This window comes from Eurosta solidaginis, chromosome 2 (genome assembly GCF_040869045.1).
Source record: "Eurosta solidaginis isolate ZX-2024a chromosome 2, ASM4086904v1, whole genome shotgun sequence".
Classification (NCBI taxonomy): Eukaryota; Metazoa; Arthropoda; class Insecta; order Diptera; family Tephritidae; genus Eurosta; species Eurosta solidaginis.
In genome coordinates this window covers 235,032,872-235,059,739 of record NC_090320.1, presented here as the reverse complement: position 1 = coordinate 235,059,739, position 26,868 = coordinate 235,032,872, and positions in this window count along the sequence as shown.

Here is a 26,868-nt window from a genome sequence, read left to right as displayed (position 1 = left end):
CAGAGTCAATATCAGTCCACATGTCAAATTTTAAAATTCTAGGTGTATTATTTACTAAATAATAAGGTTTTTTGTGTGTTTCTTATAAAAAGTGGACGTGGTTATCAACCGATTTCGCCCATTTTCAATACCAATCTCTTCTGGGTCCAGATAAGCTCGTGTACCAAATTTGGTGAAGATATCTCAATATTTAGTCAAGTTGTCGTGTTAACGGACGGACGGACATGGCTCAATCACATTTTTTTCGATACTGATGATTTTGATATATGGAAGTCTATATCTATATCTATTCCTTTATACCTGTACAACCAACCGTTATCCAATCAAAGTTAATATACTCTGTATGCAAAGCACGCTGGGTATAAAAATAAGAACCCAAGCTGTCGATATTATAACTGGGTAAAATCTTGTTAGCATCGAACTTGTACTTATTTGGCAATTTATGTCTAGTTCCGAACCAGAAATATGTATCACTAGTTACTGACTGAAAGGATTTCAGGGAACCGCCCACTATTTTTTTTATAACTTTAAGTGTAGCCTCTCCAATTTAAAATCTAAACCCAGTTCTATGCACTCACTTTCAGGAAGACCTTTATAATATATATTTTAACAAAATTTTGTTTGATCATATGTCCAAAATGTTTCAGATTTATGCTCAAACTTTTTACCGTGTGCCTGCCAAAACCTCAAACCACTTATTGATAAAAACTGGCCGCCGTGGTGTGGTGGGAGCGTGCTTCGCATACCACACCGAAAGTCCTGAGTTCAAGTGCCGACCAAAGCAACATCAAAAATTCAGAACTCGTTTTTCAATTGGAAAAAAATATGTCCGAGCGCGGCCGCCCCTCGGCAGTGATTTGGCATACACCCCAAGCGTATTTCTATTTTACTAAAGCTTTTCAGTGAAAACGTATCTCGCATGCAACAGCTTCCGTTTGGATTCGGCATAAAACATATATGCCTCCATTTTTTAGGGAAAATCAAAAAAGAGCAAGACGCAATTTCTCTATTTTCGGTGTAATCTTCTCTTTTTGAATTATGCTTGGCTATTGCTTTTTCTTTTGCTACCTTAATTCTATCTTGTAATATGGATGGACAAATGCTTTCTTTAGCGAACCTTGGAGAGCACTTGATAGTTGAGTGATATCGATCATTATAGTTAGCTATAACCATCTGTATCCTCATTTCTGTTGAAAAACTCGTATCATCAATTCCTGTTAGTTTTTCCAACAGGGCTGAGTGAAGTCTCTCAATGTCTGCATTACCAGTGTGGTTCTTGGGTTTAGTTAAGTGGACGTCAATATTTTCGGCATTTAGATACTGTATTAATTGTTCTGCTCTAAATTCATTATCCATTATAACTTTCTTAGGCTTCCCGAATTTTGCAAATTGTTCCATTAATATGGTCTTCTTTGACTTCCAATTTCTATCAGTAATTCTATACGCGGCTGCAAATTTTGTTAATTTGTCTATTGTGGTAGCAAACGAATGTTTGCTAAAGTGAAAAATATCTATGTGATCAATTTCATTTTTATTTGTAGGGGTTTCTGTTATACTAAATATTGGTTTTATAGGCTTCCTATCATATTTTATCTGTTGGCACTTCTCACTGTTATTTATTATTAACTGAACGTGATCCCTAATTTTTGGATACAAATTATTTTTTTTCAGTGTATTATATGTTTCTCCAATGCCGCTGTGCATCGATTCATTATTGTGATACAATGAGATTTGTCTATGCAGTTCTTCTTCCTGCAAGATATCTCTCGCTCTCTTTGTGCACTTTACGGATTCAAGCTTGGTATTACAGGAGAACATGGATATTAGTAAGAATTGAATTTTATGATAATCCCTATCTTCAACTTCAGCAAAAATTCCAACTTTGCCACCCTTAATGTGCCTTTCTAATATTCTTTTTAACGTTACTTCATCATTCAAAGGATCAATTTCTATATTATCTTCCTACTATGTATTGTTTGGACTTCAGCTTGAGCGCTATATGTCACTATGATTTGAGTCTTGTACTTATTGACAATTTCCTCCTTTATAGCAAAATGATCTAATAATTCTTCCTCGGCCAAATGTATCGTATCCGACATTTTCAAATTTGATTCCTTATCATTATTTTATATATATTTCTCGATTCGGCTTAAAAAAATCTGCTACCACATTATTCTTTCCCTTTACATATTCTATTTCGTAATTGTACTCTTGTAATTTCAAAAGCCACCTCTGATGACGTTGCGAAAACTCTTTTCCCTTATATTTATTATTAAGGTATACAATCGGACAGTGGTCAGTGACTACTTTAAATTTATTTCCATATATGTATGGTCTAAAATATGTGATTGTATAAATAATTGCCAGAAACTCCTTTTCGGTAGTGGCATAATTTTTCTCATGATTATTCAAAGTTCTTGAAATATAGAATACTGGCTGACCCTGTTGTGACAATACTGCGCCAATGGCGTAATCACTTACATCTGTTGTGTTTGAAAATTCCTTATCATACTCTGGGTATTTAAGGATTGGATGGGAAGAAATGAGAGATTTGAGATTCTCAAAGCTTTAAATATATTTTGGGTCATTAGGGTTTATTTTACACCCTTTTTTCAAGTATTTAATCATTGGATGTGCTATTTTTGAATAATCCTTTATAAATTTCCTGTAGTACCCTGTAGCTCCCAGAAAGCTCCTCAGTTGTCTTTCTGTTCTTGGTAATTTTAAATCTAAAATCACTGCAATTTTCTCTTTATTGGGTTTTATACCTTCTTTAGTTAAGGTGTGCTCTAAACATTTTGTTTCTTTCCTTAAGAAACTGCACTTATCCGCTTGAATCTTCAAATTGTGCTCTTGCAACTTTGAAAAAATTTAATCTATGGAGCTCAAATATTCCTCCAATGAAGTGGAAAATATCAAAATTTCATCCAAATAAACGACACATATTTTATTAATATACTCTCTCAGTATGTCATTCATAAGTCTTTGAAAAGTAGCCGGGGTATTTTTCAAACCAAACGGCATTCTAACATACTCGTACAAACCTAATGGGGAAACGAAATCTGTTTTTTCAATATCCTTAGATGCCATTAAAATCTGATGGTAACCTTTTGCGAGATCAAGAGAGCTAAAGTACTGTGCTTTGCCCAACTTGTCCAAGATTCCTTCAATATTTGGCAAGGGATACTTATCGTCAATGGTTATCTGATTAAGCCTACGGTAATCAACCACCAAATGAAACTTCCTATTTCCCGATTTGTCATCTTTCTTTGGCACTATTATAATAGGAGAGCTATACCTACTCCTACTCTTTTGAATTATACCCTGCTTTTTCAGGTCTGTTATTTGCTTAGTAGCCTCCTCTTCATGTTTGGGAGGCAACCTATAAATTTTTGAATTAATCTGCTGGTTTGTCTTTATTTCATGAACCACTGTTTTTGTATTTGTTAGGGTGTCCCCCTCTATATATATTAATTTTTCATATTTTTTAAGCAATTTTTCAACCCCTTTTCGTTCATCTGATTTTAGATGATCAAGTTGAATATTTTGCAATTTTCCCGATTCCAATGCATAAATTTTCTCTTGGATCGTTTTCGAATAGAATGGTATTTTAACACCATTAAGGACAACATCAGCACTGAAATCCAGCGAAGAATCAATCTTGCCAATAAATTCTACTTTGGACTAGGTAGGCAATTGAAAAGTAAAGTCCTCTCGGCAACTCTCTCGCTTGCGCCCCTAATATTCCCATTCAATGTATTTATTATTATTTTATTCCCCTCAACAACTGGCAAATTATATTCATCATGTTTCTCTTTTCATAATACTGATGGTGGATCCCAGATCCACCAATGTCAAAAACTTTTAATTAAATAGTGTTAAAATTATTAATATTTTATTTTCACCACCCGAGGCTAGTTTGTAAAAAACTCGTCATTTGTGTTGGTGTTTTCCACTTGACTCGCAGCATCGACGTCCATGGGTTGAGACCCATTTGAACATCTTGTCTGCTGGGAGGTATTTTGCCTGTTATTGTTATAATTGTTATTCTGTTGCCGACTACTTACCTGTTGCCCACTTTGGGGTTGGCTACCTACCTGCTGGCTGTTCTGAGGTCGGGTACTTTTTTTAAATATATATAATAATAACGTAAAAAAGCAAGAAAAATTAGAAATGAGAAAAAATCCGTTGTGTGATAAGAAACTACTATGTAGATTTGTATTATATACTTCATTACAGTCAATACAAAAAAAGTTCCCCCTCCCCCCCCCCTGCACTGGAACTGCGCATGCGCTATACCTACCTGAATTATTCGCGGCCTTACCACCGTTATTATTATTATAGCCGCTGCTATTTTGCCTTGCAAAATTATTCTCCTGCCTATACCCACTATTTTGTGGTCGGGAGTTATAATTTTGTGTTCGCTTATTTGTGATATACATTGAATTCAGATTTCCCGAATCCAATCCAATAAAATTATATATGAAATTTTACAACATTTCTAATAGCGCAGGCAAACGAACCTGACGCTAATTGTTTAATTCGTTGAAGGAGCATCCCCGTAAGTATCTCCTTCAACGTACCACCTTAGCTTAGATCGCTAAGCTCGGTGATATTGTCAAGAATATCCTTTGTTTTTCGACTCAATTCGGCAAATGAACCTACTCCTAAATATGTGATGTCGTTTGTGATCGACATCTGGCCTTTTGTTGACGGAAAATGTTGCCTCAATTTAACCTTACACTCGTCCCACCTATCTGGTGGACTCAGGAACAAAAAAATTTTGGCCTATCCTCCTATCTTCAGCTCGTAAACCACCCTAAATGCTTCCTCCTGCTGCATTGTATAGTCTGCCAAAATTCTATCCACCGTTTGGATAAATGATGGAATTTCTTTGTATTACCCTCAAAGAGTTTGTATATTTTAGGTCCTTTTCTATCCTCTGCCTAACTGTCGTATTACGCTGTGCAGCATTTTCCTGCAACAGTATTGTGATAGCCACAAGGCAAGCCTCTACATTTTGTGCCATTTTTCTTTTTTTCTTTGTTTTTCCTCAACAAACCAACACACACAAACAACAAAGAAAAATATTTTGCCAACGATTGCCTTTTCAAAAAAATAACTTTCCTTTTCCTTTACAGATATTCTTTTTCCTTCACAAACACTTTCCGTTTTATTATTATTAATACATCTATGTATTTTCTTTTTTTTCAAAACTTTAGGGGTTACAATATGGTGTAAAACTTCTTCCTTCCCCCTTTTCCTTTTCCCGATTCGTATTCTTTTTTTTTTCAAAATTATATGCACTTAACTACATAATCATGCACTTATTTACAACACAAGAACAACAAAAAAAAATTGTTTTCTTTTTTTTTCTATCGAACAATATTTTGCCAATGATTGCTTCCTTTTCACAATTTCTTTACAGATATAACTTTGTATAATTATTATTATTTTATTTATCTTTTCTATTGAACATTAAGCACTACATGATAAGATTCCTTCCTTATTTTTCTTTCCATTTACATTTCTATTTACAATTAAATTTACTTAATCACAATATGAAACAAAAAAAGACATACACATATGAACATAGTTGCAGTCAGCATTATTATTTATTATGATTATTGGGGTATCTCATTTTATTCAGGAACGTTTTGCATTCCCGAATGTTGACACCAATAAGTATGTCAGTTTGTATATCTGTATGCCTCTGTAGAACAACATAAGCAGAGGCATCAACTGAATTGGTTTCTATTAATGTATGTATGTTTGTACATTTGTATGCTTCCAAAGTGGAGCCATACACAAAACCCAGTTTAGCTGGTTGCAACAAAGTATCTTATTTACTTTATTTATTGTGTGGGTGGCCTGATGTGGACATAACGGTAATCCGTAACGGCACAAAATAATCGAGATATATATAGACTTCTATATATCAAAGCGATCTGGGCGAAACAAGAAATTCATTTAGCCATGTCCGTCCGTCCGTCTGTCCGTAAACACGATAACTTGAGTAAATTTTGAGGTATCTTAATGATAGTATGTAAATTCCTGGGCCTTCATCTCAGAACGCTATTTAAAATGAGCGAAATCGGACTATAACCACGCCCACTTTTTCGATATCATGGATCATGATACCGCGACAATGCAATATTAAACAGGTAAGGAAGTCTAAGTTCGATTAAAACCGAACATTACATACCCAGCTGTACACTTTAAATGCTGTTGTTGTTGCTTTGTGCGCTGAATAGTGTTACAAGGCTGCACAATAATACATTACATATGGTTCTATTCTGCACTAATTTTCGTTTAAAAGAAGCAAAAAGCTTACAGAGGCTAACACCAATGACCTTGAGCGGGTAATAATGCAGTTCGCCTTCAGATATGGGGATTTCCCTACAGTTTATTTTAAAATAAAGATATAACAGAACAATAAACATAAACACACAAGTGCCATTGTACTAAAAAGCGTTATTACAAACAAGAAAGGAAGGCTAAGTTCGGGCGTGTCCGAACATTACATACTCAGCTGAGAGCTTTGGAGACAAAATAAGGGAAAATCACTATGTAGGAAAATGAACCTAGGGTAACCCTGGAATGTGTTTCTATGACATGGGTATCAAATGTAAGGTGTTAAAGATTATCTCAAAAGGGAGTGGGCCATAGTTCCATAGGTGGACGCCATATCGGGATATCGCCATAAAAGTGGACCAGGGGTGACTCTAGAATGTGTTTGTACGATATGGGTATCAAATGAAAGGTGTTACTTACTTACTTAATTGGCGCTTAACCGTCTAAACGGTTATGGCCGTCCAACAAGGTGCGCCAGTCGCTCCTTCGCTCCGCCAACCGGCGCCAATTGGTCACACCAAGGGAGTTTAAATCGTTTTCCACCTGGTCCATCCAACGGAGTGGGGGCCGCCCTCAACCTCTGCTTCCATAGGCGGGTTCCGATAGAAACACTTTCTTGGCCGGAGCATCACCTTTCATTCGCATAACATGGCCTAGCCCGCGCAGCCGCTGCGTTTTAATTCGCTGGACTATGTTGATGTCTGCGTATAGCTCGTACAGCTCATCATTAAACTTCTTCGGTACTCGCCATCGCCAGCGCGTAGAGGTCCATAAATCTTTCGAAGAACTTTTCTCTCGAACACTCCCAAAGCCGCTTCATCTGCTGTTGTCATGGTCCATGCTTCTGCCCCATATAGCAGGACGGGTACGATAAGTGACTTGTAGAGTACGATTTTCGTTCGCCGAGAGAGGACTTTACTTTTCAATTGCCTACCTAGTCCAAAGTAGCATTTATTGGCAAGATTGATTCTTCGCTGGATTTCAGTGCTGATGTTGTTGCTAGTGTTGATGCTGGTTCCCAAATAAACGAAGTCTTTTACTATTTCGAAATTATGGCTGCCAACAGTAGCGTGGTTGCCAAGGCGCATATGCGCTGACTCTTTGCTCGATGACAGCAGGTACTTCGTTTTGTCCTCATTCACCGTCAAACCCCTCTTTACCGCTTCTTTTTCCAGCTTGGAGTAAGCAGAACTAACAGCGCGGGTGTTTAGGCCGATGATATCAATGTCAGCAGCATATGCCAGTAATTGCACGCTTTTATAGTATATTGTTCCAGTGCGGTTAAGTTCTGCAGCTAGTATAATCTTCTCCAGCATCAAATTAAAGAAATTGCACGATAGGGGGTCACCCTGTCTGAAACCTCGTTTAGTTTCGAACGGCTTGAAGAGGTCCTTTCCAATTCTGACTGAGCTGATGGTGTTGCTCAACGTCATTTTGTACAGCCGTATAAGTTTTGCGGGGAAACCAAATTCGGACATAGCGGCATATAGGCAGCTCCTTTTCGTGCTGTCGAAGGCGGCTTTAAAGTCGACGAAGAGGTGATGTGTGTCGATTCTCTTTTCACGGGTTTTTTCCAAGATTTACCAGGTCTGAAGCCGCACTGATAAGGTCCAATCAGCCGGCTCACAGTGGGCTTCAATCTTTCGCACAATACACTTGAAAGGACCTTATATGCGATATTAAGAAGGCTGATTCCACGAGAGTTGGTGCATTTTGCAGTATCCCCCTTCTTGTGGACCATATTTTGCTAAGAAGCTGCTGCATGCGCCTTACCAACTCTTCGCCGCCGAACTTGAATAGCTCCGCAGGCAATCCATCAGCGCCCACGGCCTTGTTGTTTTTCAATCAGTTATTGCTATTCTACCTTCATCATAATCGGGCGGGGGACATATATTCCATCATCGTCGATTGCGGGATTGGGTTCTTCATCTCTGCGCGGTGAATTGCTGCCTCCATTTAGGAGAGCAGAGAAGTGTTCCCTCCATAATCTAAGCACTCTCTGGACATCAGTTACAAGGTCGCCGCTTTCATTCCTACAGGAGTTTGCCCCGGTCTTAAAACCTTCCGTCTGTCGCCGTATTTTTTGGTAGAATTTTCGGGCGTTATTGCTGGTGGCTAGCAGCTCAAGCTCCTCGCACTCACGCCTTTCTGCTTCTCCTTTTTTCTTCCTAAAGAGGCGTCTCGCTTCCCTTTTCAACTCACGATAGCGTTCACACACTCCTCTTGTCGCGCTCGCTTTTAACGTAGCCCTGTAGGCAGCGTCTTTTCTTTCGGTTGCAACGCGGCCTTCTTCATCATACCAGTTGTTTTTTCGTAGCCGCCGGTAACCAATTTTTTCCTCGGCGGCAGTACGAAGTGCTTTGGAGATATGCTCCCACTGCTCCTGTATTCCTTCAGGATGAGTTGTGCCCTCAGAGAGCAGGTGTGAGAGTCGAGTTGCGAAATCATTGGCAGTCTGTTGTGATTGAAGCTTTTCGACGTCTAGCTTTCCTTGTGTTTTTTGTTCGTTGTTTTTAGCCGCGTTGAGGCGGGTGCGTATTTTGGCTGCAACGAGATAATGGTCCGAATCGATGTTAGGTCCTCGGATCGTGCGCACATCGCATGGCCACTCCAATATATGTCACAATTTTTGATCTTCTTTCTTCCTTGCTTCGTCCAACGCATTTCTTGGATGGCGGTGATGTCAGATTTTGCTTTGACGAGGACATCAACCAGCCGGGCATCTGCACCAATCCCATTCAGGGAGCGGACGTTCCAGGTGCATGCCCTCAATTCATTGCCCTTCAAACGTTTGCCATGGTCGTCATCAATAGAGAGAGTATTTATCCGAGGCTTGTTGTTATATTTCATTGGAGTATGGTTTTACGTGGCGGGTCCCAAGCCCAGCGGACAACCCGCTCAGCGGGGGTGAAAATATTACTTGGCACGTTTATATAGCGAGCCGCTTGCTCCAAGACAGACGCCCGCTTGCAGCCGCACCTAGAGGTGTACAGACGCTGCCGATGAGATCTCCCCCGGCTAGCCCTTAAACCGATTATGTCAGTGTGGCCTAGCCAGGTTGTCACCTTCTCACATTAGCTCACCGCTAAACGGGTGTTTAGCGGCTACCCAGAGGATACTTGGCGCAAGCGACCGGCAGTAGTGAGCTGCTTGAACCGCATGCAAAAGAATCGCTCTGGCCATTCCCAGGAGAATCGCGGTCAGAAGCTTTCCCCACTTTCGTGGACTTCTACACACGACACCATGAAAGGTGTTAATGATTATTTAAAAGGGAGTGAGCCTTTGACGATTTAGTCTTGCAGACTTTAGCAACTACAAATCGTGTGCTACCAAACAACTTTAGCATATCGGTAAAATTACGCTGATTCAATGGCAGTGGTGAGCAATCAGTACGATCTACAGTGGAACTGGTACGTCAACAACAAGACGCACCTGTCGCTTCTTCGTTGTACTGACCTGCTCCTTTCAGCGGAGTAGGGGCTTCCCTCTTCTTGGACAATGCTAATTTCTGCATAAAGTTCGTACCCATCGCGGACGCGTAGAGGCTCATCAAGCTTTCGAAGAACTTTTCTCTCGAACACTCTCAGTGCTGCCTTATCTGATGTTGTCTGACTCATGCTTCTGAACCGTATAGCAGGACGGATACGATAAGTGTCTTGTAGAGCATGACCTTTGTTTGACGAGAGACGACTTTGGCTAGCTATGCTCAACCGTAAAGTCAATCTCACAAATGCAGATGGCGGGTCTTCTATTACGTCACCGAAAAAGAGGTTGAAAAGCCAGCAAACATGCTAAACCATAAATCTTGGTAAACCATCAAAAGCTGTATAGCCGGACCCGATTGCCACACCAATGTTTAAAAATCTTACCAATGAAGGATTTAAATACCTGGCGCTTGTATCCTGCCCACTTTTGTGAACCCTGAAAATTTTTAAATGGCGACAGTCCTACCGCCACTATAGTCTGGAAAACCAGCTAGCGTATTAGACTCATATCATCCGATATTTTTTCTATCGCCAGTGGCCAAGCCGTGCTACTCCCTTATTGCACCGTAAACCTGAGACTTGTGTTAGCATGTCCCTCGAAGATTGGAACCTCATCATGAAACAGTACTCATAGCTCAAGACTTATCAAAATCCTTTGACGGAGTCAATCACAGCACGTTACTGCAAGACTTGGAAGAATCTACACTTCCTTCCAGTCTCAAAAGGTGGACCACAAATTATCTGTGTAGTCGGCAGACTTCGGCTCAGTTCAGGAACGTAGTATTAACAAGTAAAGGTGTCCAAGTTCGGGTGTAACCGAACATTATATACTCCGCGTGAGCTTCAAATGTACGTTTCATTTCATATAAATTACTTTTCTACATAACACGTCGCCCCGCCCGTTTAAAAAATGTCTCCCCATTTCCTCTTGCCATAAAACTTGATAAGTGAAATATCATTGATTCAGAACTATTTTTTGCTAAGTTATAGCTTATTATTTTCGTTCACGACCCTTTTAAAAATCTTTTATATAAAAGTGGGCGTGGTCCTTAGTCGATTTCGTTAATTTTTCTTCAAAGCATTCCCTATAGTAAAGGCAACCTCTCTGCTGAGTTTTGTTACGATAGGTTTAACGATTTTACACAAGTGGGCGGTGCCACGCCCATTTTAAAAATGTTTTTCAAATTTTTGTCAGAGTCAATATCAGCCCACATGTCAAATTTTAATATTCTAGGTGTATTATTTACTAAATAATAAGGTTTTTTGTGTGTTTCTTATAAAAAGTGGACGTGGTTATCAACCGATTTCGCCCATTTTCAATACCAATCTCTTCTGGGTCCAGATAAGCTCGCGTACCAAATTTGGTGAAGATATCTCAATATTTAGTCAAGTTGTCGTGTTAACGGACGGACGGACATGGCTCAATCACATTTTTTTCGATACTGATGATTTTGATATATGGAAGTCTATATCTATATCTATTCCTTTATACCTGAACAACCAACCGTTATCCAATCAAAGTTAATATACTCTGCATGCAAAGCACGCTGGGTATAAAAATAAGAACCCAAGCTGTCGATATTATAACTGGGTAAAATTTTGTTAGCACCGAACTTGTACTTATTTGGCAATTTAGGCCTAGTTCCGAACCAGAAATGTTTATCACTAGTTACTGACTGAAAGGATTTCAGGGAACCGCCCACTATTTTTTTTATAACTTTAAGTGTAGCCTCTCCAATTTAAAATCTAAACCCAGTTCTATGCACTCACTTTCAGAAAGACCTTTATAATATATATTTTAACAAAATTTGGTTTGATCATATGCCCAAAATGTTTCAGATTTATGCTCAAACTTTTTACCGTGTGCCTGCCAAAACCTCAAACCACTTATTGATAAAAACTGGCCGCCGTGGTCCTCAGTTCAAGTGCCGACCAAAGCAACATCAAAAATTCAGAACACGTTTTTCAATTGGAAAAAAATATGTCCAAGCACGGTCGCCCCTCGGCAGTGATTTGGCATACGCTCCAAGCGTATTTCTACTTTACTAAAGCTTTTCAGTGAAAATGCATATCCCATGCATCAGGTTCCGTTTGGAATCGGCATAAAACATGGGACATATATGTTCTATGGTCTGCCAATGTGTAGGGAAAATCAAAAGGGAGCAAGTCGCAAATTCGAAGAGAAGTTCGACCTAAATCATAGTGGAAATAAGTCGCGCGAAGCACTATTTATTATCTTTTTTTCTTTTTAACTTTTTATGGTCAATGCGTCAAGCGTTAAACAATTCTAAATCAGTTGAACAAATAGCTTTTGTTCTGCCAAAATAACAAATTCAAGGTTGTTATGTTTATTCCAGCAAAATGAAATTAGTGCGTATATTCTATTATTTTTCAAAGGAAAATTTAATTGTGCTTATTTGTTCGTTTCTATATTTGTACAGTTGAATTGTGTTATTAACTTCACATAGGTTAAGTGATACGTGTACAATATGACCGTATTTTTAACCCTTTCACGCATATTTCATATTTCTTTATTCAGTCTATGATTCACAATAATCTTACAGACTAGATTAACAAAAATTTCTTATATATAAGTAAAACGTGTTAAAAAATTAACATAATATAGAGAATAACACATCTTTAAAACAAAAGCGTGATACCGAAAAATCAATACAATGATCATTGTTTAATGAGTTGATGGCAATTAGAGCGCGTGTGATCGGCCCATTTAGAGCATAATTAGACTTAAACTGGTCAATAGAAAACATGTTATGTTGCCGCAAATTCCGTGATGGAACACAAAAGTTCAAAGACACCAAAGGCATGGGATATTCGATATTGCCATTAATGGTGCGGTAGGTATATATTATCGATGAGATAACTCTTCTACTCTCTAACGTATGCAGATTTATTAGCCTACATCTTGAGATATATGAGGGGAGAGGAAAATCTTATATCAGACTAGTAGATCCGGCAGACATTGTTCTGCCCTAAATTTGGTCTATATGCATACATTATAATAAGCTTTCCGTCTCTTTCTCTTCATCTATCTCTATCTTCGTCTCACTCTATCTCTTTCTCAGTATCCTTTTCCTTCCCTCTATTCTCTTCTCTCAAGTTCTCCTCATTCTTCTTTATACCTAATTGTCAGTCCCAGAGGGTGGTATGTATTTTGTTCCAGTCCCATCCCGAGTCCCCGTCCCACTCCGAGTCTCAATCCCAGTCCTAGTCCTAATCGCCGTCCCAGTCCGCCTCTGGTCTACGTCCCGGCAAAAAGGATCGTAAATAATAATATAGGTAAATTTATATACCAAATTTCAAGCAAATCGAATAGGACGTATGTAAATAGTTATGTGGGTATTATTAATTCATGTCTTTATTTCGGCTTCGCATGCATATTTACCAGTTTTGCCGTGTTGATGCGACTAAATCGAATATCACAATGAAAATTACTTTAAAGCTCTCAGAAACAGCTTTCACTTGATATCCATATTACACACACATTCTAGGGGTATCCGCGTCCATAATATAAAAACACATGCTAGTAGGATCCTGATCCACGATTTGCTCTATACATATCTTGAGAACCTAGTCACAAACAGGTATGAAAATTACCAGATACTGAAGCACTAATCAACTGCTTTCAGTTGTTATCCACTACTACTTTATCTACTTTGCTGAAGCTTTTCAGTGAATATGCATCTCCCATGCATCAGCTGCCGTTTGGAATCGGCATAAAACATATATGTCCCGTCTGCCAATTTGTAGGGAAAATCAAAAGGGAGCAAGAAGCAAATTCGAAGAGAAGTTCGGCCTAATCTTAGTGGAAATAAATCGCGCCAAGCAATATTTATTATCTTTTTTCTTTTTAATTTTTTATGGTTAATGCGTCAATCGTAATACAAACTTTAAATCAGTTAAACAAATAAATAGCTTTTGTTCTACCAAAATAACAAATTCAAGGTTGTTTTATGTTTATTCCAGCAAAATGAAATTAGTGCGTATCTATCTATCTTTTATATATATAAAGTTAAAATTATGAATGTTTGTATGTAGGTATAAATCGGGTTGCATCCTACAGGGATCGGCCCATCACAACTAAATTTGAATCACCCACTAGAAACCTTCCAAAGATGGTCATAGACTAAACATAACTTCAATAAAAACAAGTAAGGAAGGCTAAGTTAGGGTGTAACCGAACATTACATACTCAGTTGAGAGCTATGGAGACAAAATAAGGGAAAATCACGTCGTAGTAAAATGAACCTAGGACATGACATGTGTATCAAATGGAAGGTATTAAAGAGTATTTTAAGAGGGAGTGGGCCATGGTTCTATAGATAGACGCCATTTTGGGATATCGCCATAAAGGTGGACCAGGGGTGATTCTAGAATTTGTTTGTACGATATGGTTATCAAACGAAAGGTGATAATGAGTATTTTAAAAGGGAGTGGGCCTTAGTTCTATAGGTGGACGCCTTTTCGAGATATCGCCATAAAGGTGGACCAGGGGTGACCCTAGAATTTGTTTGTACGATATGGGTATCAAAAGAAAGGTGTTAATGAGTATTTTAAAAGGGAGTAATCCTTAGTTCCATAGGTGGACGCCGTTTCGAGATATCGCCATAAAGGTGGACCAGGGGTGACCCTAGAATTTGTTTGTACAATATGGGCATCAAACGAATGGTGTTAATGAGTATTTTAAAAGGGAGTGGGCCTTAGTTCTATAGGTGGTCGCCTTTTCGAAATATCGCCATAAATGTGGACCAGGGGTGACTCTAGAATGCGTTTGTACGATATGGATATCAAATTAAAGGTATTAATGAGTATTTTAAAAGGGAGTAATCCTTAGTTCCATAGGTGGACGCCGTTTCGAGATATCGCCATAAAGGTGGACCAGGGGTGACCCTAGAATTTGTTTGTACGATATGGGTATCAAAAGAAAGGTGTTAATGAGTATTTTAAAAGGGAGTAATCCTTAGTTCCATAGGTGGACGCCGTTTCGAGATATCGCCATAAAGGTGGACCAGGGGTGACCCTAGAATTTTTTGTACAATATGGGTATCAAAAGAAAGGTGTTAATGAGTGTTTTAAAAGGGTGTGGGGCTTAGTTCTATAGGTGGACACCTTTTCGGAATATCGCCACAAAGGTGGACCAGGGGTGACTCTAGAATGTGTTTGTATAATATGGGCATCAAAAGAAAGGTGATAATGAGTATTTTAAAAGGGGGTATTCCTTAGTTCCAAAGGTGGACGCCGTTTCGAGATATCGCCATAAAGGTGGAGCAGGGGTGACCCTAGAATTTGTTTGTACGATTTGGGTATCAAATTAAAGGTATTAATGAGAGTTTTAAAAGGGAGTGCTGGTAGTTGTATATGTGAAGGCGTTTTCCAGATATCGACCAAAATGTGGACTAGGGTGACCCAGAACATTATCGGTTGGATACCGCTAATTTATTTATATATGTAATACCTGGCAAGATTTTAAGGGTGTTTTATTTCGCCCTGCAGAACTTTTTCATTTTCTTCTACTTAATATGGTAGGTGTCACAACCATTTTATAAAGTTTTTTCTAAAGTTATATTTCGCGTCAATAAAACAATCCAATTACCTTACCATGTTTCATCCCTTTTTTCGTATTTGGTATAGAATTATGGCATTTTTTTCATTTTTCGCAATTTTCGATATCGAAAAAGTGGGCGTGGTCATAGTCGGATTTCGTTCATTTTTCATACCAAGGTAAAGTGGGTTCAGATAAGTACGTGAACTGAGTTTAGTAAAGATATATCGATTTTTGCTCAAGTTATCGTGTTAACGGCCATGCGGAAGGACAGACGGACGAATGTGTATAAAAACTGGGCGTCGCATCAACCGATTTCGCCCATTTTCACAGAAAACAGTTAGCGCCATAAAATCTATGCCCCTACCATATTTCAAAAGGATTGGTTAATTTTTGTTCGATTTATGGCATTAAAAGTATCCTAGACAAATTAAATGAAAAAGGGCGGAGCCACGCCCATTTTTAAATTTTCTTTTATTTTTGTATTTTGTTGCACCATATCATTACTGGAGTTGAATCTTGGCATACTTTACTTATATACTGTAAAGATATTAAATTTTTTGTTAAAATTTTACTTTAAAAAAATTTTTTTTTTAAAAGTGGGCGTGATCCTTCTCCGATTTTGCTAATTTTTATTAAGCGTACATGCAGTAATAAGAGTAACGTTCCTGCCAAATTTCATCATGATATCTTCAACGACTGCCAAATTACAGCTTGCAAAAGTTTTAAATTACCTTCTTTAAAAAGTGGGCGGTGCCACGCCCATTGTCCAAAATTTTACTAATTTTATATTTTGCGTCATAAGTTCAACTCATCTACCAAGTTTCGTCGCTTTATCGGTCTTTTGTAATGAATTATCGCACTTTTTCGGTTTTTCGAAATTTTCGATATCGAAAAAGTGGGCGTGGTTATAGTCCGATATCGTTCATTCTAAATAGCGATCTGAGATGAGTGCTCAGGAACCTACATACCAAATTTCATCAAGATACCTCAAAATTTACTCAAGTTATCGTGTTAACGGACGGACGGACGGACGGACGGACATGGCTCAATCAAATTTTTTTTCGATCCTGATTATTTTGATATATGGAAGTCTATATCTATCTCGATTCCTTTATATATGTACAACCAACCGTTATCCAATCAAACTTAATATACTCTGTGAGCTCTGCTCAACTGAGTATAAAAAGGGTGGCACATACCATACAAACGGAATGTTTGATACAGCATAACTCTGGAAGTATTCATGCAACAACATTGAATTCCAGTAAAGGGTCAAATTGAATCAATCCATAACACCTCTAAGAAAATAAGGGGTGAGTAAGAAGGGACGTGGCACCTCCCATACAAATGGAATAATGAAAGTTGGTATGGAGCTATATGACGTAAAGTTCTAACAGCACCAGTAATATATGGAATTGAAAAAAACAAGAGAAATGGGACTTTCAGAACTATGGCTGCCTTAAAAACTTAGGTTATTTCAACACGTAAAGTTTGATTGCAGAGTTGGGTTTGGCTGTTATTCCTTTAGTATTATTTTAAATTATCTTTTGGGTTGGTATTTTTGGATACGCATGGAGGAACCACAAAAAAGCATTTGATATTAATTGATGTAATTTTAAGGTGTAGTGGTCATCCCAAAGGTGGTGCTTTCCTGTTACTTGCTGGAACAGCCGCATTTGAAGTATATGCATGCTTTTTCGTCTAGAGACGGATTTACGAACAAAAATTTACTCTCTTTAGAAATATGAGGGGGCATTTTGGCGGAGACACTTCAGCAGCAGCTTTTGCTAAACAACTTCTTGAAATTAATTATGGCAAAATTCCTATTTCTTTACTAGCAGATTTGATTTCTTTTCTTGCAAGTTTTTGAGAAATTATGACATCACCTGAAGCTTTAATATCTAATGTTTCTTCCAAATATTGATATTTATCTTTACAAACTATAAATTGCTTTGAGAAAAGGCATTTTATGCACCTTAAAATGAGGATGTTAATATCACTAGAACCAAGACAACTTATCATTCTATTAACACAGGCGTGGAAGAGTCCTAAGCTGTGCATATCCGATTGAGTTTATTAGCTCTTTTGAGCCATCAGAAATTTCTTCAAATCAACCGGTCCTTAAAAAGGGCCCATAATATCATAATATTTATGTTTCGTTATTTCGATTCTGCACGCTTATTCAGCGGGACAAGGCTTTTCATCACAAAACTTTTACGGATGTCATTGAAGCAATTCATTTTATCGGAAAATTTCGATAACAAAAAAGTTTAAAACCAAGGATTCCATTGATACCGATGGGTTTGTCTTTTCAATTTTAAATGCCTCAAATTTCCTATCCCTATCAATGAAGCTCAAGGACGATCATTAGATGCGAATCAAGAGATTGATGAGCGCAATAAAAACCTACGCCAGAGGAATCCTGTTACAAATATGATTATATCGTACAACCACAGTCATTAGCTATAGCAGAAGTCAATCTTACCAACTCATGTTTTACTCATGGCCAGTTACGCGTAGCTTGCATATTTTTATAGAAACGTGTGGTAAAACCCACGGACGTAAGCTAGTTTTCTATTATTCTTCAAAAGAAAATCTAATTGTGCTTATTTGTTCGTTTCTATATTTGTACAGTTGAATTGTGGTATTAACTTCACATAGGTTAAGTGATACGTGTACAATATGACCCTATTTTTAACCCTTTCACGCATATTTCATATTTCTTTATTCAGTCTATGATTTACAATAATCTTACAGACTAGATTAACAACAATTTCTTATATATAAGTAAAAAGTGTTAAAAAATTAACATAATATAGAGAATAACACATCTTTAAAACAAAAGCGTGATACCGAAAAATCAATACAATGATCATTGTTTAATGAGTTGACGGCAATTAGAGCGCGTGTGATCGGCCCATTTAGAGCATAATTACACTTAAGCTGGTCAATAGAAAACATGTTATGTTGCCGCAAATTCCGTGATGGAACATAAAAGTTCAAAGACACCAACGGCATGAAAAATTCGATATTGCCATTAATGATGCCGTAGATAAATATTATCGATGAGATAACCCTTCTACTCTCTAACGTATCCAGATTTATTAGCCTACATCTTGAGATATATGAGGGGAGATTCAAATCTTATATCAGACTAGTAGATCCGGCAGACATTGTTCTGCCCTAAATTTGGTCTATATGCATACATTTTAATAAGCTTTCCGTCTTTTTCTCTTCATCTATCTCTATCTTGGTCTCACTCTATCTCTTTCTCAGTCTCCTTTTCCTTCCCTCTATTCTCTTTTCTCAAGTTCTCCTCATTCTTCTTTATACCTAATTGTCAGTCCCAGAGGGTGGTATGTATTTTGTTCCAGTCCCATCCCGAGTCCCCGTCCCACTCCGAGTCTCAATCCCAGTCCTAGTCCTAATCGCAGTCCCAGTCCGCCTCTGGTCTACGTCCCGGCAAAAAGGATCGTAAATAATAATATAGGCAAATTTATATATTCATGTCTTTATTTCGGCTTCGCATGCATATTTATCAGTTTTGCCGTGTTGATGCGACTAAATCGAATATCACAATGAAAATTACTTTAAAGCTCTCAGAAACAGCTTTCACTTGATATCCATATTACACACACATTCTAGGAGTATCCGCGTCCATAATATAAAAACACATGCTAGTAGGACCCTGATCCACGATTTGCTCTATACATATCTCGAGACCCTAGTCACAAACAGGTATGAAAATTGCCCTATACTGAAGCACTAATCAATTGCTTTCATTTGTTATCCACTACTACTTTATCTACTTTACTGAAGCTTTTCAGTGAATATGCATCTCCCATACATCAGCTGCCGTTTGGAATCGGCATAAAACATATATGTCCCGTCTGCCAATTTGTAGGGAAAATCAAAAGGGAGCAAGAAGCAAATTCGAAGAGAAGTTCGGCCTAATCTTAGTGGAAATAAATCGCGCCAAGCAATATTTATTATCTTTTTTCTTTTTAATTTTTTATGGTTAATGCGTCAATCGTAATACAAACTTTAAATCAGTTAAAAAAATAAATAGCTTTTGTTCTACCAAAATAACAAATTCAAGGTTGTTTTATGTTTATTCCAGCAAAATGAAATTAGTGCGTATCTATCTATCTTTTATATATATAAAGTTAAAATTATGAATGTTTGTATGTAGGTATAAAGCGGGTTGCATCCTACAGGGATCGGCCCATCACAACTAAATTTGAATCACCCACTAGAAACCTTCCAAAGATGGTCATAGACTAAACATAACTTCAATAAAAACAAGTAAGGAAGGCTAAGTTCGGGTGTAACCGAACATTACATACTCAGTTGAGAGCTATGGAGACAAAATAAGGGAAAATCACGTCGTAGTAAAATGAACCTAGGGTAACCCTGGAATGTGTTTGTATGACATGTGTATCAAATGGAAGGTATTAAAGAGTATTTTAAGAGGGAGTGGGCCATGGTTCTATAGATAGACGCCATTTAGGGATATCGCCATAACGGTGGACCAGGGCTGACTCTAGAATTTGTTTGTACGATATGGGTATCAAATGAAAGGTGTTAATGAGTATTTTAAAAGGGCGTGGGCCTTAGTTTTATAGGTGGACGCCTTTTCGAGATATTGCCATAAAGGTGGACCAGGGGTGACTCTAGAATTTGTTTGTACGATATGGCTATCAAACGAAAGGTGTTAATAAGTATTTTAAAAGGGAATGGGCCTTAGTTCTATGGGTGGACGCCTTTTCGGGATATCGCCATAAACGTGGACCAGGGGTGACTCTAGAATGCGTTTGTACAATATGGGTATCAAATGGAAGCTGTTAATGAGTATTTTAAAAGGAGTGGGTCTTAGTTCTATAGGTGGACGCCTTTTCGAGATATCGCCATAAAGGTGGACCAGGGATGACTCTAGAATTTGTTTGTACGATATGGGTATCAAATGAAAGGTGTTAATGAGTATTTTAAAAGGGAGTGGGTCTTAGTTCTATATGTGGACGCCTTTTCGAGATATCGCCATAAAGGTGGACCAGGGATGACTCTAGAATTCGTTTGTACGATATGGGTATCAAACGAAAGGTGTTAATAAGTATTTTAAAAGGGAATGGGCCTTAGTTCTATGGGTGGACGCCTTTTCGGGATATCGCCATAAACGTGGACCAGGGGTGACTCTAAAATGCGTTTGTGCAATATGGGTATCAAATGGAAGGTGTTAATGAGTATTTTAAAAGGGAGTGGGCCGTAGTTCCATAGGTGGACGCCATTTCGGGATATCGCCATAAAGGTGGACCAGGGGTGACTCTAGAATGCGTTTGTACAATACGGGTATCAAACGAAAGGTGTTAATGAGTATTTTAAAGGGAGTGGGCCTTAGTTCTATAGGTGGACGCCTTTTAGGGACATCGCCATAAAGGTGGACCATGGGTGACTCTAGACTTTGTTTGTACGATATGGGTATCAAATGAAAGGTGTTAATGAGTATTTTAAAAGGGAGTGGGCCTTAGTTCTATAGGTGGACGCCTTTTCTAGATATTGCCATAAAGGTGGACCAGGGGTGACTCTAGAATGCGTTTGTACAATACGGGTATCAAACGAAAGGTGTTAATGAGTATTTTAAAGGGAGTGGGCCTTAGTTCTATAGGTGGACGCCTTTTCGAGATATCGCCATAAAGGTGAACCAGGGGCGACTCTAGAATTGGTTTGTACGATATGGGTATCAAACGAAAGGTGTTAATAAGTATTTTAAAAGGGCGTGGGCCTTAGTTCTATAGGTGGACGCCTTTTCTAGATATTGCCATAAAGGTGGACCAGGGGTGACTCTAGAATTGGTTTGTACGATATGGGTATCAAATGAAAGGTGTTAATGAGTATTTTGAAAGGGAGTGGGCCTTAGTTCTATAGGTGGACGCCTTTTCTAGATATCGCCATAAAGGTGGACCAGGGGTGACTCTAGAATGCGTTTGTAAAATACGGGTATCAAACGAAAGGTGTTAATGAGTATTTTAAAGGGAGTGGGCCTTAGTTCTATAGGTGGAAGCCTTTTCGAGATATCGCCATAAAGGTGAACCAGGGGTGACTCTAGAATTGGTTTGTACGATATGGGTATCAAACGAAAGGTGTTAATAAGTATTTTAAAAGGGCGTGGGCCTTAGTTCTATAGGTGGACGCCTTTTCTAGATATTGCCATAAAGGTGGACCAGGGGTGACTCTAGAATGCGTTTGTACAATATGGGTATCAAATGAAAGGTGTTAATGAGTATTTTAAAAGGGAGTGGGTCTTAGTTCTATGGGTGGACGCCTTTTCGGGATATCGCCATAAACGTGGACAAGGGGTGACTCTAGAATGCGTTTGTACAATATGGGTATCAAATGGAAGATGTTAATGAATTTTTTAAAAGGGAGTGGGTCTTAGTTCTATAGGTGGACGCCTTTTCGAGATATCGCCATAAAGGTGGACCAGGGATGACTCTAGAATTTGTTTGTACGATATGGGTATCAAATGAAAGGTGTTAATGAGTATTTTAAAAGGGAGTGGGTCTTAGTTCTATAGGTGGAAGCCTTTTCGGGATATCGCCATAAACGTGGACCAGGGGTGACTCTAGAATGCGTTTGTACAATATGGGTATCAAATGGAAGATGTTAATGAATTTTTTAAAAGGGAGTGGGTCTTAGTTCTATAGGTGGACGCCTTTTCGAGATATCGCCATAAAGGTGGACCAGGGATGACTCTAGAATTTGTTTGTACGATATGGGTATCAAATGAAAGGTGTTAATGAGTATTTTAAAAGGGAGTGGGTCTTAGTTCTATAGGTGGACGCCTTTTCGAGATATCGCCATAAAGGTGGACCAGGGATGACTCTAGAATTTGTTTGTACGATATGGGTATCAAATGAAAGATGTTAATGAGTATTTTAAAAGAGAGTGGGTCTTAGTTCTATAGGTGGAAGCCTTTTCGAGATATCGCCATAAAGGTGGACCAGGGATGACCCTAGAATTTGTTTGTACGATATGGGTATCAAATGAAAGATGTTAATGAGTATTTTAAAAGGGAGTGAGTCTTAGTTCTATAGGTGGACCCCTTTTCGAGATATCGCCATAAAGGTGGACCAGGTATGACTCTAGAATTTGTTTTTACGATATGGGTATCAAATGAAAGGTGTTAATGAGTATTTTAAAAGGGAGTGGGTCTTAGTTCTATAGGTGGACGCCTTTTCGAGATATCGCCATAAAGGTGGACCAGGGATGACTCTAGAATTTGTTTTTACGATATGGGTATCAAATGAAAGGTGTTAATGAGTATTTTAAAAGGGAGTGGGTCTTAGTTCTATAGGTGGACGCCTTTTCGAGATATCGCCATAAAGGTGGACCAGGGATGACTCTAGAATTGGTTTGTACGATATGGGTATCAAACGAAAGGTGTTAATAAGTATTTTAAAAGGGAATTGGCCTTAGTTCTATGGGTGGACACCTTTTCGGGATATCGCCATAAACGTGGACCAGGGGTGACTCTAAAATGCGTTTGTGCAAAATGGGTATCAAATGGAAGGTGTTAATGAGTATTTTAAAAGGGCATGGGTGTTAGTTCTATAGGTGGACGCCTTTTCGAGATATCGCCATAAAGGTGGACCAGGGATGACTCTAGAATTTGTTTGTACGATATGGGTATCAAACGAAAAGTGTTAATGAGTATTTTAAAAGAAAGTGGGCCTTAGTTCTATAGGTGGACGCCTTTTCGAGATATCGTCATAAAGGTGGACCAGGGGTGATTCTAGAATTTGTTTGTACGATATGGGTATCAAACGAAAGGTGTTAATAAGTATTTTAAAAGGGAATGGGCCTTAGTCCTATGGGTGGACGCCTTTTCGGGATATCGCCATAAACGTGGACCAGGGGTGACTCTAAAATGCGTTTGTACAATATGGGTATCAAATGGAAGGTGTTAATGTGTATTTTAAAAGGGAATGGGTCTTAGTTCTATAGGTGGACGCTTTTTCGAGATATCGCCATAAAGGTGGACCAGGGATGACTCTAGAATTTTTTTGTACGATATGGGTATCAAATGAAAGGTGTTAATGAGCATTTTAAAAGGGAGTGGGTCTTAGTTCTATAGGTGGACGCCTTTTCGAGATATCGCCATAAAGGTGGACCAGGGATGACTCTAGAATTTGTTTGTACGATATGGGTATCAAACGAAAGGTGTTAATATGTATTTTAAAAGGGAATGGGCCTTAGTTCTATGTGTGGACGCCTTTTCAGGATATCGCCATAAGCGTGGACCAGGGGTGACTCTAAAATGCGTTTGTATAATATGGGTATCAAATTAAAGGTGTTAATGAGTATTTTAAAAGGGAATGGGTCTTAGTTCTATAGGTGGACGCGTTTTCGAGATATCGCCATAAAGGTGGACCAGGGATGGCTCTAGAATTTTTTTGTACGATATGGGTATCAAATGAAAGGTGTTAATGAGTATTTTAAAAGGGAGTGGGTCTTAGTTCTATAGGTCGACGCCTTTTCGAGATATCGCCATAAAGGTGGACCAGGGATGACTCTAAAATTTGTTTGTACGATATGGGTATCAAACGAAAGGTGTTAATAAGTATTTTAAAAGGGAATGGGTCTTAGATCTATAGGTGGACGCCTTTTCGAGATATCGCCATAAAGGTGGACCAGGGATGACTCTAGAATTTGTTTGTACGATATGGGTATCAAACGAAAGGTGTTAATGAGTATTTTAAAGGGAGTGGGCCTTAGTTCTATAGGTGGACGCCTTTTCGAGACATCGCCATAAAGGTGGACCATGGGTGACTCTAGACTTTGTTTGTACGATATGGGTATCAAATGAAAGGTGTTAATGAGTATTTTAAAAGGGAGTGGGCCTTAGTTCTATAGGTGGACGCCTTTTCGAGATATCGCCATAAAGGTGAACCAGGGGCGACTCTAGAATTGGTTTGTACGATATGGGTATCAAACGAAAGGTGTTAATAAGTATTTTAAAAGGGCGTGGGCCTTAGTTCTATAGGTGGACGCCTTTTCTAGATATTGCCATAAAGGTGGACCAGGGGTGACTCTAGAATTGGTTTGTACGATATGGGTATCAAATGAAAGATGTTAATGAGTATTTTGAAAGGGAGTGGGCCTTAGTTCTATAGGTGGACGCCTTTTCGAGATATCGCCATAAAGGTGAACCAGGGGCGACTCTAGAATTGGTTTGTACGATATGGGTATCAAACGAAAGGTGTTAATAAGTATTTTAAAAGGGCGTGGGCCTTAGTTCTATAGGTGGACGCCTTTTCTAGATATTGCCATAAAGGTGGACTAGGAGTGACTCTAGAATGCGTTTGTACAATACGGGTATCAAACGAAAGGTGTTAATGAGTATTTTAAAAGGGCGTTGGCCTTAGTTCTATAGGTGGACGCCTTTTCTAGATATTGCCATAAAGGTGGACCAGGGCTGACTCTAGAATGCGTTTGTACAATACGGGTATCAAACGAGAGGTGTTAATGAGTATTTTAAAGGGAGTGGGCCTTAGTTCTATAGGTGGACGCCTTTTCGAGATATCGCCATAAAGGTGAACCAGGGGCGACTCTAGAATTGGTTTGTACGATATGGGTATCAAACGAAAGGTGTTAATAAGTATTTTAAAAGGGCGTGGGCCTTAGTTCTATAGGTGGACGCCTTTTCTAGATATTGCCATAAAGGTGGACCAGGGGTGACTCTAGAATGCGTTTGTACAATACGGGTATCAAACGAAAGGTGTTAATGAGTATTTTAAAGGGAGTGGGCCTTAGTTCTATAGGTGGACGCCTTTTCGAGATATCGCCATAAAGGTGAACCAGGGGCGACTCTAGAATTGGTTTGTACGATATGGGTATCAAACGAAAGGTGTTAATAAGTATTTTAAAAGGGAGTGGGCCTTAGTTCTATAGGTGGACGCCTTTTCGAGATATCGCCATAAAGGTGAACCAGGGGCGACTCTAGAATTGGTTTGTACGATATGGGTATCAAACGAAAGGTGTTAATAAGTATTTTAAAAGGGCGTGGGCCTTAGTTCTATAGGTGGACGCCTTTTCTAGATATTGCCATAAAGGTGGACCAGGGGTGACTCTAGAATGCGTTTGTACAATAAGGGTATCAAACGAAAGGTGTTAATGAGTATTTTAAAGGGAGTGGGCCTTAGTTCTATAAGTGGACGCCTTTTCGAGATATCGCCATAAAGGTGAACCAGGGGCGACTCTAGAATTGGTTTGTACGATATGGGTATCAAACGAAAGATGTTAATAAGTATTTTAAAAGGGCGTGGGCCTTAGTTCTATAGGTGGACGCCTTTTCTAGATATTGCCATAAAGGTGGACCAGGGGTGACTCTAGAATTGGTTTGTACGATATGGGTATCAAATGAAAGGTGTTAATGAGTATTTTGAAAGGGAGTGGGCCTTAGTTCTGTAGGTGGACGCCTTTTCTAGATATCGCCATAAAGGTGGACCAGGGGTGACTCTAGAATGCGTTTGTACAATACGGGTATCAAACGAAAGGTGTTAATGAGTATTTTAAAGGGAGTGGGCCTTAGTTCTATAGGTGGAAGCCTTTTCGAGATATCGCCATAAAGGTGAACCAGGGGTGACTCTAGAATTGGTTTGTACGATATGGGTATCAAACGAAAGGTGTTAATAAGTATTTTAAAAGGGCGTGGGCCTTAGTTCTATAGGTGGACGCCTTTTCTAGATATTGCCATAAAGGTGGACCAGGGGTGACTCTAGAATGCGTTTGTACAATATGGGTATCAAATGAAAGGTGTTAATGAGTATTTTAAAAGGGAGTGGGTCTTAGTTCTATGGGTGGACGCCTTTTCGGGATATCGCCATAAACGCGGACAAGGGGTGACTCTAGAATGCGTTTGTACAATATGGGTATCAAATGGAAGATGTTAATGAATTTTTTAAAAGGGAGTGGGTCTTAGTTCTATAGGTGGACGCCTTTTTGAGATATCGCCATAAAGGTGGACCAGGGATGACTCTAGAATTTGTTTGTACGATATGGGTATCAAATGAAAGGTGTTAATGAGTATTTTAAAAGGGAGTGGGTCTTAGTTCTATAGGTGGAAGCCTTTTCGGGATATCGCCATAAACGTGGACCAGGGGTGACTCTAGAATGCGTTTGTACAATATGGGTATCAAATGGAAGATGTTAATGAATTTTTTAAAAGGGAGTGGGTCTTAGTTCTATAGGTGGACGCCTTTTCGAGATATCGCCATAAAGGTGGACCAGGGATGACTCTAGAATTTGTTTGTACGATATGGGTATCAAATGAAAGGTGTTAATGAGTATTTTAAAAGGGAGTGGGTCTTAGTTCTATAGGTGGACGCCTTTTCGAGATATCGCCATAAAGGTGGACCAGGGATGACTCTAGAATTTGTTTGTACGATATGGGTATCAAATGAAAGATGT